This window comes from Taudactylus pleione, unplaced genomic scaffold (genome assembly GCF_031769625.1).
Source record: "Taudactylus pleione unplaced genomic scaffold, aTauple2 ptg000976l, whole genome shotgun sequence".
Taxonomy (NCBI): Eukaryota; Metazoa; Chordata; class Amphibia; order Anura; family Myobatrachidae; genus Taudactylus; species Taudactylus pleione.
Genome location: NW_028285377.1, coordinates 842,579 through 857,011, shown reverse-complemented (window position 1 = coordinate 857,011; position 14,433 = coordinate 842,579).

The window sequence follows — 14,433 nt, the reverse complement described above, 5'->3', positions numbered from 1 at the left end:
ATACCTGTATACGGACACCGATGTAGAGATATTGAAGCAGATGCATAAACTGTTACAATATTGCTGCGGTCTCTCCAAACACTTCAGGCTGATCACCTGCTGTACATAACAAGTGGACTTTGTAGAGATACGGACACCAAGTATATACATATAGAAGGTTATAAATAAATGCTGTGAGGTCTGTATATACCACTAAAAACACAATACCTGGAATCGCTTACCCGTCAGAGAAAGATGTAATACTGATCTTATTATCCTATTGGATGCCAATAACTGTTTTGTGGAGCTGGAGCAGTAAATGGCTGAGCACTATGCACTATAATAATAAGAGACACCTACTGCAGAGGCAAATTTCTCATATATATATATATATATATATATATATATATAATATACACTAAATTTTTGTGAGTCGCTATTTGAAATATATCAGTTTGTAATTTATATACAATATGTGTGTATGTATTCTTTTTTACTTCATTCATTTAGATTTGTTTTTTATTGTATTATTGTGTAATAAATTGTTACATGTTATGAATATAGCGCTCTTTGGGCCTGATTCAGAGCCGTTCGCTATTTGTGGTCGCTCGTTTAAAAACAAGGGGTGGCTATTCAAATGATCCGTACGCACATTGCAGTCTGTTCACACCTCTAAGTCTGAACGAGCGAGCAAAACATACGCTCGTTTATTTGTTAAAAACGCCCCCTGGCCGCTCGCATCCTACGTCATGTCCGCTATTTATTAGATTAATCGAGTACATCGACCAGCGCATGAACTGCTCGCTATTCTTGTGGTTGGTGTTTGCTACCACAAATTTGCGAGCAGTTCTGGCTATAAAATAACCCAGTGACGTGGTCAATGACGCTGCTGTATTAATTATGCACACCCATAAAACGCCCGTTTTGACCTTTAAGCACGCCTGCGTTCGGATCTCCACTCCCCGTTTTCAAGCACCTTCCCCTGTTACCACCCACATACGCCTCATTCTGTCACTCAAAATAGCAGGCCCTCGCTATATTGCGTACCAACGATTTTCGGCCGCACTGACTGGTTCGCGCATGCGTACTAAAAACCGTACGCATGCGCAGATGTGCAAACATCGCTCGGAACGAGCGTACTGCCGCTAACGAGCGGCTCTGAATGAGGGCCTTTGTCTGAAGAAGTCAATCTATATTCATCGATACTAGCCACTTCAGTCATTTTAATGTGTAAATTGACGATGTTTTCAGGCTATACATATTAATCTTTCATATACACTTTATACATATAGTCTGAATATGATGTTATACATTATTTTTAATAATTTTGTGCCTTAAACAAAGTTTGTGTGCGTTAATCCATCATAAAGCAAAGGTGTTACTATCTCAGTCGTACTAAAAAACATCCGTACTTCCGAATATTTGGATATTGGAGACTCAATTTGTATTTCTTTGGTACAGCCAGCGAATGATATATTGCTAAGTGCATCTGTCCAATATGTCTGAACATCGTTCACAGACATGTCACGTCGGCCCTGCAGATATATATTAGTACATCTGCCTTTGTGTACAGGCTTCCGACTGATCCGTTACAGAAGCCACAGGAACCACCAACACTTATATTAGAACTAGGTGGACAAAGTTAAATGCCCACCCAGCTGTGAAGTCTGGCCAGACATGATTGGTAAGTGTGTATATTTAACAAATTGGTCACATGGTCTGCGTGACGTTGGTTCGGGCGCTGGGTCGCTTAAGTGTGTACCCAGCTTATGTCGCTTTTTTTCTTGTTTTGTTCATACTGTTAATGTACTTTGGCCCTCGCTCAGAGCCGTACGCTCTGAGCGAGGGCCGCCCTCCATAATTATGGAGCGTCCTCCTGGATGCTCGTATAGCTGTGGGTCACCACCCACAGCCTATACGAGCGTGCAGTTTGATGGCTGCGATGGTCTTGACCATCGCGACCATCGCCACTGCGAGCCGGAGCCTGCGGTTGGGTTTCTCAACCACAAGCCCGGAGTGATTTTGGCTCTATCAGAGCCAAAATCACTCCCACTGACATCACTAGTGATGTCAGTGGGCCGGCTTCTGATGGTAGGCGTTCTCTTGGGAACGCCCCCGTCAGGGAGGCACGCCCCCGGCACGCCCACCAAAGGGGGCGTGCTGTCAATCAACATCGACAGCACGCCCCCTTTGATCAGACACAACGAGCGAAGGAAAGTCCTTCGCTCGTCGCGTCTGGCGCATGCGCACGACGGAGCTCCCGCCGTCGTGCGCATGCGCAGTGCACAACATCGACCCACTTGCGAGCGGACAGCCGCTTGCGAGTGGGTCTGAATCAGGCCCTTTGTAAGGTGCTGCAGATTTTTTGTGGATCCATAAATAACGGATAATGGGGTGGGAGAACGGGCATTCCCCGTACTAACAGCGCGCAGATTTGAATACCTCTTGGAGCTCCTTCCCAGCACTATTCAATTTGCGTTGAATTGAATCGAGCCCTATAATGGAAGTGGTGAGTAACTGGAAGGTTATCACTGGAAAGCCCAACACTGGATTACTGACTGGTAAACACTATAACAATGTAACCTCCAAACACAAGTTATACTGTCAAAGCGTTTATCGTTACTAACACAGGTCAGCCCTAATTCTATGTCTACGCCTCCGGTGTGTATTCACAAACAATATATTCCTGCAGGACTTGGGACTTGTTTTTCCAATCTGGATTTTAACATGGTTGGAGAAGAGTAGCAGCTCCAGCAGAGCATTCCCCAGCTGGAGTATCTGGCCTGACCCTCCCCAGTATGCCTGAGTCCAGACTCACTGCTTTCACCTGATGGCTGAGGCTCTTCACCTGCTCCTGAAGCCACCAGTTCTCACACTGCACGAGAGTGGCTCCATCCCTGAGAGTCTTCTCATGTCCTCCAACTGAGCCACACCTGACCACTTCTATCTGATTGTAAGTCATGTAGTCACTTGGACATCGTCCTGGAGTCTCCGGCAGCTAAACCGGCCACACAGACAATAACAATCAGAACCATAGAGATGTTACAGAACACTAGCGCATTCTGCAATATATATGCTGAGTACCTACATGAATATCTCTGGTAGGGAGACCTTGTCAGCCTTCTATTGGTCCAGCACAGGTGCAAGGTGTGTAGTAGTAACAGTCCACTTCTTGCTACAGGCTGATGGGTGAGGCCCAGTTGAGCTATGCTATGAATTGGGGGCCTTCCTGTGTAGCAGACTATTAATTGGCAAGTGGCCGAGTCTCAAGGGCATTGTAGGGGCACGAGTGATGCTCTATACAAATGTCCATATATTTTTGTTAGGGACGGCAATCTGGCTTCTAAAATTTTAAGCTAGTGCCTTAATATTAGTAGAATTTCTTGAGGCCTGTATATATAATAAAATTGACTACTGATAGTAATGATGTCATCATGTTGGAATGTGATGACAGTTGGTATGACCCCCCCTCCCCCCATCAGTGTCAGTGATGCACAGAAGTGAGGGGCTGATGATAAAAGGTGGTGGTCGGGAGAAAGAGGGAGAGGCTGGGGGGGGGGGGGTTGCAGAGAAATACATAAAAAGGAGCGAGGCACCGTCAGGCATCACAGCCAGTGTGTGTGTATTTCAGACATGCCCCAATGACTTTTTGTGTATCACCTAACCCTATGGCACAATATACCTTTCTCACGATATCACAGACAGAAGATACTCACACTGAGCAGGTTCTCATTTCTCCTTGTGGGTCATCCGTCAGGGTATCAGGTGGAGTAGTCTCAACTTTATCTCCGTCTATCACGCCAGGGCGCTATCGGCTATATTATGGGGCTCCCTTACTGACAGATAACATCTCTAGTGCTACAGGGATAAGCAGATTACTTTCTCTCCTCTCTTCCCTGTGCCATCCTGCACCATCACCAGTCCCTACTCTCCGTCCTCACACCAGTCCCCGCTCTCCCTCCTCACACCAGTCCCTACTCTCCTTCCTAACACCAGTCCCTACTCTCCTTCCTCACACCAGTCCCTACTCTCCTTCCTCACACCAGTCCCTACTCTCCTTCCTCACACCAGTCCCTGCTCTCCCTCCTCACACCAGTCCCTGCTCTCCCTCCTCACACCAGTCCCTGCTCTCCTTCCTCACACCAGTCCCTGCTCTCCTTCCTCACACCAGTCCCTGCTCTCCTTCCTCACACCAGTCCCCGCTCTCCTTCCTCACACCAGTCCCCGCTCTCCTTCCTCACACCAGTCCCCACTCTCCTTCCTCACACCAGTCCCCACTCTCCTTCCTCACACCAGTCCCCGCTCTCCTTCCTCACACCAGTCCCCGCTCTCCTTCCTCACACCAGTCCCCGCTCTCCTTCCTCACACCAGTCCCCGCTCTCCCTCAGATCACACCACTCCCTGCTCTCCTTCCTCACACCAGTCCCTGCTCTCCTTCCTCACACCAGTCCCTGCTCTCCTTCCTCACACCAGTCCCCGCTCTCCTTCCTCACACCAGTCCCCGCTCTCCTTCCTCACACCAGTCCCCGCTCTCCCTCCTCACACCAGTCCCCGCTTTCCCTCCTCACACCAGTCCCCGCTCTCCCTCAGATAACACCACTCCCTGCTGTCCTTCCTCACACCAGTCCTCGCTCTCCCTCAGCTCACACCAGTCCCCGCTCTCCTTCCTCACACCAGTCCCGGCTCTCCCTCAGCTCACACCAGTCTCCGCTCTCCCTCAGCTCACACCAGTCCCCGCTCTCCCTCAGATCACACCAGTCCCCGCTCTCCTTCCTCACACCAGTCCCGGCTCTCCCTCAGCTCACACCAGTCTCCACTCTCCCTCAGCTCACACCAGTCTCCGCTCTCCCTCAGATCACACCAGTCCCCGCTCTCCTTCCTCACACCAGTCCCCGATCTCCTTCCTCACACCAGTCCCCGCTCTCCTTCCTCACACCAGTCCCCGCTCTACTTTCTCACACCAGTCCCCGCACTCCTTCCTCACACCAGTCCCCGCTCTACTTTCTCACACCAGTCCCCGTTCTACTTTCTCACACCAGTCCCCGCTCTACTTTCTCACACCAGTCCCCGCTCTCCTTCCTCACACCAGTCCCTGCACTCCTTCCTCACACCAGTCCCCGCTCTACTTTCTCACACCAGTCCCCGCTCTACTTTCTCACACCAGTCCCGCCCCTTTCTGACACCAGTCCTCGCTCTCCCTCAGCTCACACCAGTCCCCGCTCTCCTTCCTCACACCAGTCCCCGCTCTCCTTCCTCACACCAGTCCCTGCCCCTTTCTGACACCAGTCCCCGCTTCTCGCTCTCAGTCAGTTGGCTCCTCCCCTTATTGCCCTTGCGGCGCTTCCCTCCGGTTCCCGCGAGATTTGTATGTACAGATCAGCATAGCTGTGGGCGGGGCTAGTCCCGGGACCTGCCCTCGGGGGTGCTGCTTCTGTGCCCCCGGGGGCTTCATGTGATTAATGGCGGACTGAGCACCCCCATCTGAGGTGTATACCATCACTGAGCCCGGCAGTGGGCGGAGCTCTGGAGCAGGGGCCCTGTTGCTGTCTTGTTACCTCTGTGTAAGCAGCCCCCATGGTCTGTGAGTTCCTTGGGCATGTAATGTATTATCAGTAGCTGAAGGGTGTGGGCAGTCCCCCCAGATGCCACGCAGCAGATACATATGATATAAGATGGCAGGTTCCTGGAGGGTGATGTCAGATGAATGGCGCCCTTGTCACACGAGAGTGCTGCGCTGTATGTGTAAGTTAGAGCGTGTGCACATGGGTTGGGTATGAAATCCCGGCTGTCAGGTCGGAATGCCGCAGGTCACAATACCGACAGCGGCATCCCATCAGCAATAGGGGTGACACGTAAATATTTTTCTAACCCTACCTGCCCGGTGCCTAACCCTAACCCTCCCCCTTTGTGCCTAACCCTCCCCCTAGTGCCTAACCTCCCCCCTAGTGCCTAACTCTCCCCCCTAGTGCCTAACCCTAACCTCCCTCCTAGTGCCTGCGCCTAACCTCCCTCCTAGTGCCTAACCTCCCCCCTAGTGCCTAACTCTCCCCCCTAGTACCTAACCCTAACCTCCCCCCTAGTGCCTAACCCTAACCTCCCCCCTAGTGCCTAACCTCCCTCCTAGAGCGTAACCCTAACCCTCCCCCCTAGTGCCTAACCCTCCCCCCTAGTGCCTAACCCTAACCTCCCCCCTAGTGCCTAACCCTAACCTCCGCCCTAGTGCCTAACCTCCCTCCTAGTGCCTAAACCTAACCTCCTCCCTAGTGCCTAACTCTCCCCCCTAGTGCCTAACCCTAACCTCCCTCCTAGTGCCTAACCTCCCCCCTAGTGCCTAAACCTAACCTCCCCCCTAGTGCCTAACCTCCCCCCTAGTGGCTAACCTTCAACCTAGTGCATAACCCTAACCTCCCCCATAGTGCCTAACCTCCCCCCTAGTGCCTAACCCTAACCTCCCCCCTAGTGCCTAACCATAACCTCCCCCCTAGTGCCTAACCATAACCTCCCCCCTAGTGCCTAACCCTAACCTCCCCCTAGTGCCTAACCCTAGCCTCCCCCCTAGTGCCTAGCCCTAAGCTCCCCACTAGTGCCTAACCCTAAGCTCCCCACTAGTGCCTAACCCTAACCTCCCCCCTAGTGCCTAACCTCCCCCCTAGTGCCTAACCTCCCTCCTAGTGCCTAACCCTAACCTCCCCCCTAGTGCCTAACCTCACCCCTAGTGCCTAACCCTAACCACCCTCCTAGTGCCTAACCCTAACCTCTCCCCTAGTGCCTAACTCTAAGCTCCCCCCTAGTGCCTAAAACTAACCTCCCCCCTAGTGCCTAACTCTCCCCCCTACTGCCTAACCCTAACCTCCCTCCTAGTGCCTAACCCTAACCTCCCCCCTAGTGCCTAACCTCCCTCCTAGTGCCTAACCCTAACCTCCCTCCTAGTGCCTAACCCTAACCTCCCTCCTAGTGCCTAACCTCCCCCCTAGTGCCGAAATCTAACCTCCCCCCTAGTGCCTAACCCCAACCTCCCCCATAGTGCCTAACCCTAACCTCCCCCTTAGTGCCTAACCTCCCTCCTAGTGCCTAACCCTAACCTCCCCCCTAGTGCCTAACCCTAACCTCCCCCTAGTGCCTAACCCTAGCCTCCCCCCTAGTGCCTAACCCTAAGCTCCCCCCTAGTGCCTAACCCTAAGCTCCCCCCTAGTGCCTAACCCTAAGCTCCCCCCCTAGTGCCTAACCTCCCCCCTAGTGCCTAAACTCCCTCCTAGTGCCTAACCCTAACCTCCCCCCTAGTGCCTAACCCTAACCTCCCCCCTAGTGCCTAACCTCCCTCCTAGTGCCTAACCCTAACCTCCCCCCTAGTGCCTAACCCTAACCTCCCCCTAGTGCCTAACCCTAACCTCCCCCTAGTGCCTAACCCTAAGCTCCCCCCTAGTGCCTAACCCTAAGCTCCACGCTAGTTCCTAACCCTAACCTCCCCCCTAGTGCCTAACCTCCCCCCTAGTGCCTAACCTCCCTCCTAGTGCTTAACCCTAACCTCCCCCCTAGTGCCTAACCCTAACCTCCCCCCTAGTGCCTAACCCTAACCACCCTCCTAGTGCCTAATCCTAACCTCTCCCCTAGTGCCTAACTCTAAGCTCCCCCCTAGTGCCTAAACCTAACCTCCCCCCTAGTGCCTAACCTCCCCCCTAGTGCCTAACTCTCCCCCCTACTGCCTAACCCTAACCTCCCTCCTAGTGCCTAACCCTAACCTCCCTCCTAGTGCCTAACCCTAACCTCCCCCCTAGTGCCTAAACCTAACCTCCCCGCACCCTAAACCAAACCCCCCTAGTGCCTAAACCTAACGTTCCCGCACCCTAAACCAACCCCCCCATGTGCCTAAACCTAACCTCCCCGCAACCTAAACCAAACCCACCCCCTAGTGCCTAAACCTAACCTCCCCGCACCCTAAACCAACCCCACCCTGGTGCCTAAACCTAACCTCCGCCTCCCCGTACCATAATTCTAACACTCCCTACCCGGTGCCTGACTCCGCTACCTAAGCCTAACCTCCCCTTAACACCCCAATACTTACCTTCGGGATGCCGGCGGTCGGATACTGGTGACGGGACCCTGACCTGTTGGGATTTCGACACCGGTATTCAGACCATCGGTATTCCGCACGCCGGGATACCAACTACATCCCAAACAGATCTGTCCTCATCTGCAGGTATACCAAACAGCCCCTCCTGGCGCATCTGGTCCTGTGAGACCATACTATTGCCAATAATTTGATATGCGACACCTATATATCTGTGTGCTCCTGAGTCTGTATATGGAGACTGTGCTGAGTAATGTGATATGTGACACCTGTATATCTGTGTGCTCCTGAGTCTGTATATAGGAGACTGTGCTGAGTAATGTGATATGTGACACCTGTATATATGTGTGCTCCTGAGTCTGTATATAGGAGACTGCGCTGAGTAATGTGATATGTGACACCTGTATATCTGTGTGCTCCTGAGTCTGTATATAGGAGACTGTGCTGAGTAATGTGATATGTGACACCTGTATATCTGTGTGCTCCTGAGTCTGTATATGGGAGACTGCGCTGAGTAATGTGATATGTGACACCTGTATATCTGTGTGCTCCTGAGTCTGTATATGGGAGACTGCGCTGAGTAATGTGATATGTGACACCTGTATATCTGTGTGCCCCTGAGTCTGTATATAGGAGACTGCGCTGAGTAATGTGATATGTGACACCTGTATATCTGTGTGCTCCTGAGTCTTTATATGAAGACTGTGCTGAGTAATGTGATATGTGACACCTGTATATCTGTGTGCTCCTGAGTCTGTATATGGGAGACTGCGCTGAGTAATGTGACACGTGTATATCTGTGTGCTCCTGAGTCTGTATATAGGAGACTGCGCTGAGTAATGTGATATGTGACACCTGTATATCTGTGTGCTTCTGAGTCTGTATATAGGAGACTGCGCTGAGTAATGTGATATGTGACACCTGTATATCTGTGTGCTCCTGAGTCTGTATATGGGAGACTGCGCTGAGTAATGTGATATGTGACACCTGTATATCTGTGTGCTCCTGAGTCTGTATATAGGAGACTGTGCTGAGTAATGTGATATGTGACACCTGTATATCTATGTGCTCCTGAGTCTGTATATGGGAGACTGTGCTGAGTAATGTGATATGTGACACCTGTATATCTGTGTGCTCCTGAGTCCGTATATATGGGAGACTGTGCTGAGTAATGTGATATGTGACACCTGTACATCTGTATGCACCTGAGTCTGTATATGGGAGACTGCGCTGAGTAATGTGATATGTGACACCTGTACATCTGTGTGCTCCTGAGTCTGTATATGGGAGACTGCGCTGAGTAATGTGATATGTGACACCTGTACATCTGTGTGCACCTGAGTCTGTATATGGGAGACTGCGCTGAGTAATGTGATATGTGACACCTGTACATCTGTGTGCTCCTGAGTCTGTATATGGGAGACTGTGCTGAGTAATGTGATATGTGACACCTGTACATCTGTGTGCACCTGAGTCTGTATATGGGAGACTGCGCTGAGTAATGTGACACCTGTATATCTGTGTGCTCCTGAGTCTGTATATAGCAGACTGCGCTGAGTAATGTGATATGTGACACCTGTATATCTGTGTGCTCCTGAGTCTGTATATAGGAGACTGCGCTGAGTAATGTGACATGTGACACCTGTATAGCTGTGTGCTCCTGAGTCTGTATATGGAGACTGCGCTGAGTAATGTGACTTGTGACACCTGTATATCTGTGTGCTCCTGAGTCTGTATATGGAGACTGCGCTGAGTAATGTGACATGTGACACCTGTATATCTGTGTGCTCCTGAGTCTGTATATAGGAGACTGCGCTGAGTAATGTGATGTGACACCTGTATATCTGTGTGCTCCTGAGTCTGTATATAGGAGACTGTGCTGAGTAATGTGATATGTGACAACTGTACATCCTCATGTAACATAATACTATTAATGCTAATAATGCTTCTCTAAGCTAAGAAAAAGGGGGCTGGCTGCTCATCCTAATGTAACCATAATACTATTAATGCTAATAATGCTTATCTAAGCTAAGAAAGAGGGGGCTGGGCTGCACATCCTAATGTAACCATAATACTATTAATGCTAATAATGCTTCTCTAAGCTAAGAAAGAGGGGGCTGGCTGCACATCCTAATGTAACATAATACTATTAATGCTAATAATGCTTCTCTAAGCTAAGAAAGAGGGGGCTGGCTGCCCATCCTAATGTAACATAATACTATTAATGCTAATAATGCTTCTCTATGCAAAGAAAGAGGGGACTGGGCTGCACATCCTAATGTAACATACTATTAATGCTAATAATGCTTCTCTAAGCTAAGAAAGAGGGGGCTGGGCTGCACATTCTAATGTAACATAATACTATTAATGCTAATAATGCTTCTCTAAGCTAAGAAAGAGGGGGCTGGGCTGCACATCCTAATGTAACATAATACTATTAATGCTAATAATGCTTCTCTAAGCTAAGAAAGAGGGGGCTGGGCTGCACATCCTAATGTAACCATAATACTATTAATGCTAATAATGCCTCTCTAAGCTAAGAAAGAGGGGGCTGGGCTGCACATTCTAATGTAACATAATACTATTAATGCTAATAATGCTTCTCTAAGCTAAGAAAGAGGGGGCTGGGCTGCACATTCTAATGTAACATAATACTATTAATGCTAATAATGCTTCTCTAAGCTAAGAAAGAGGGGGCTGGGCTGCACATCCTAATGTAACATAATACTATTAATGCTAATAATGCTTCTCTAAGCTAAGAAAGAGGGGGCTGGGCTGCACATCCTCATGTAACATAATACTATTAATGCTAATAATGCTTCTCTAAGCTAAGAAAGAGGGGGCTGGCTGCACATCCTAATGTAACATAATACTATTAATGCTAATAATGCCTCTCTAAGCTAAGAAAGAGGGGGCTGGCTGCACATCCTAATGTAACATAATACAATTAATGCTAATAGTGCTTCTCTAAGCTAAGAAAGAGGGGGCTGGGCTGCACATCCTCATGTAACATAATACTATTAATGCTAATAATGCTTCTCTAAGCTAAGAAAGAGGGGGCGGGCTGCACATCCTAATGTAGCCATAATACTATTAATGCTAATAATGCCTCTCTAAGCTAAGAAAGAGGGGGCTGGCTGCACATCCTAATGTAACCATAATACTATTAATGCTAATAATGCCTCTCTAACCTAAGAAAGAGGGGGCTGGCTGCACATCCTAATGTAACATAATACTATTAATGCTAATAATGCTTCTCTAAGCTAAGAAAGAGGGGGCTGGCTGCACATCCTAATGTAACATAATACTATTAATGCTAATAATGCTTCTCTAAGCTAAGAAAGAGGGGGCTGGCTGCACATCCTAATGTAACATAATACTATTAATGCTAATAATGCTTCTCTAAGCTAAGAAAGAGGGGACTGGGCTGCACATCCTAATGTAGCCATAATACTATTAATGCTAATAATGCCTCTCTAAGCAAAGAAAGAGGGGGCTGGCTGCACATCCTAATGTAACATAATACTATTAATGCTAATAATGCTTCTCTAAGCTAAGAAAGAGGGGGCTGGGCTGCACATCCTAATGTACCATAATACTATTAATGGTAATAATGCTTCTCTAAGCTAAGAAAGAGGGGGCTGGGCTGCACATCCTCATGTAACATAATACTATTAATGCTAATAATGCTTCTCTAAGCTAAGAAAGAGGGGGCTGGGCTGCACATCCTTATGTAACCATAATACTATTAATGCTAATAATGCCTCTCTAAGCTAAGAAAGAGGGGGCTGGGCTGCACATCCTAATGTAACCATAATACTATTAATGCTAATAATGCCACTCTAAGCTAAGAAAGAGGGGGCTGGGCTGCACATCCTAATGTAACATAATACTATTAATGCTAATAATGCTTCTCTAAGCTAAGAAAGAGGGGGCTGGGCTGCACATCCTAATGTAACCATAATACTATTAATGCTAATAATGCTTCTCTAAGCTAAGAAAGAGGGGGCTGGGCTGCACATCCTAATGTAACATAATACTATTAATGCTAATAATGCCTCTCTAAGCTAAGAAAGAGGGGACTGGGCTGCACATCCTAATGTAAGATAATACTATTAATGCTAATAATGCTTCTCTAAGCTAAGAAAGAGGGGGCTGGGCTGCACATCCTAATGTAACATAATACTATTAATGCTAATAATGCTTCTCTAAGCTAAGAAAGAGGGGGCTGGGCTGCACATCCTAATGTCACATAATACTATTAATGCTAATAATGCCTCTCTAAGCTAAGAAAGAGGGGGCTGGGCTGCACATCCTAATGTAACATAATACTATTAATGGTAATAATGCTTCTCTAAGCTAAGAAAGAGGGGGCTGGGCTGCACATCCTAATGTAACCATAATACTATTAATGCTAATAATGCCTCTCTAAGCTAAGAAAGAGGGGGCTAGGCTGCACATCCTAATGTCACATAATACTATTAATGCTAATAATGCCTCTCTAAGCTAAGAAAGAGGGGGCTGGGCTGCACATCCTAATGTACCATAATACTATTAATGCTAATAATGCTTCTCTAAGCTAAGAAAGAGGGGGCTGGGCTGCACATCCTAATGTACCATAATACTATTAATGCTAATAATGCTTCTCTAAGCTAAGAAAGAGGGGGCTGGGCTGCACATCCTAATGTACCATAATACTATTAATGCTAATAATGCTTCTCTAAGCTAAGAAAGAGGGGGCTGGGCTGCACATCCTAATGTACCATAATACTATTAATGCTAATAATGGTTCTCTAAGCTAAGAAAGAGGGGGCTGGGCTGCACATCCTAATGTACCATAATACTATTAATGCTAATAATGCTTCTCTAAGCTAAGAAAGAGGGGGCTGGGCTGCACATCCTAATGTAACCATAATACTATTAATGCTAATAATGCTTCTCTAAGCTAAGAAAGAGGGGGCTGGGCTGCACATCCTAATGTAACCATAATTCTATTAATGCTAATAATGCCTCTCTAAGCTAAGAAAGAGGGGGCTGGGCTGCACATCCTAATGTAATCATAATACTATTAATGCTAATAATGCCTCTCTAAGCTAAGAAAGAGGGGGCTGGGCTGCACATCCTCATGTAACCATAATACTATTAATGCTAATAATGCTTCTCTAAGCTAAGAAAGAGGGGGTTGGGCTGCACATCCTCATGTAACCATAATACTATTAATGCTAATAATGCTTCTCTAAGCTAAGAAAGAGGGGGCTGGGCTGCACATCCTAATGTAACATAATACTATTAATGATAATAATGTTTCCGTAAGCTAAGAAAGAGGGGGCTGGGCTGCACATCCTAATTTAACATAATACTATTAATGCTAATAATGCTTCTCTAAGCTAAGAAAGAGGGGGCTGGGCTGCACATCCTAATGTAACATAATACTATTAATGCTAATAATGCTTCTCTAAGCTAAGAAAGAGGGGACTGGTTGCACATCCTAATGTAACATAATACTATTAATGCTAATAATGCTTCTCTAAGCTAAGAAAGAGGGGGTTGGGCTGCACATCCTAAAGTAACATAATACTATTAATGCTAATAATGCCTATCTAAGCTAAGAAAGAGGGGGCTGGGCTGCACATCCTAATGTAACATAATACTATTAATGCTAATAATGCCTCTCTAAGCTAAGAAAGAGGGGGCTGGGCTGCACATCCTAATGTAACATAATACTATTAATGCTAATAATGCTTCTCTAAGCTAAGAAAGAGGGGACTGGTTGCACATCCTAATGTAACATAATACTATTAATGCTAATAATGCTTCTCTAAGCTAAGAAAGAGGGGGTTGGGCTGCACATCCTAAAGTAACATAATACTATTAATGCTAATAATGCTTCTCTAAGCAAAGAAAGAGGGGGCTGGGCTGCACATCCCAATGTAACCATAATACTATTAATGCTAATAATGCTTCTCTAAGCTAATAAAGAGGAGGCTGGCTGCACATCCTAATGTAACATAATACTATTAATGCTAATAATGCTTCTCTAAGCTAAGAAAGAGGGGGCTGGGCTGCACGTCCTAATGTAACATAATACTATTAATGCTAATAATGCCTCTCTAAGCTAAGAAAGAGGGGGTTGGGCTGCACGTCCTAATTTAACCATAATACTATTAATGCTAATAATGCTTCTCTAAGCTAAGAAAGAGGGGGCTGGGCTGCACATCCTCATGTAACCATAATACTATTAATGCTAATAATGCTTCTCTAAGCTAAGAAAGAGGGGGCTGGGCTGCACATTCTAATGTAACATAATATTATTAATGCTAATAATGCTACTCTAAGCTAAGAAAGAGGGGGCTGGGCTGCACATTCTAATGTAACATAATACTATT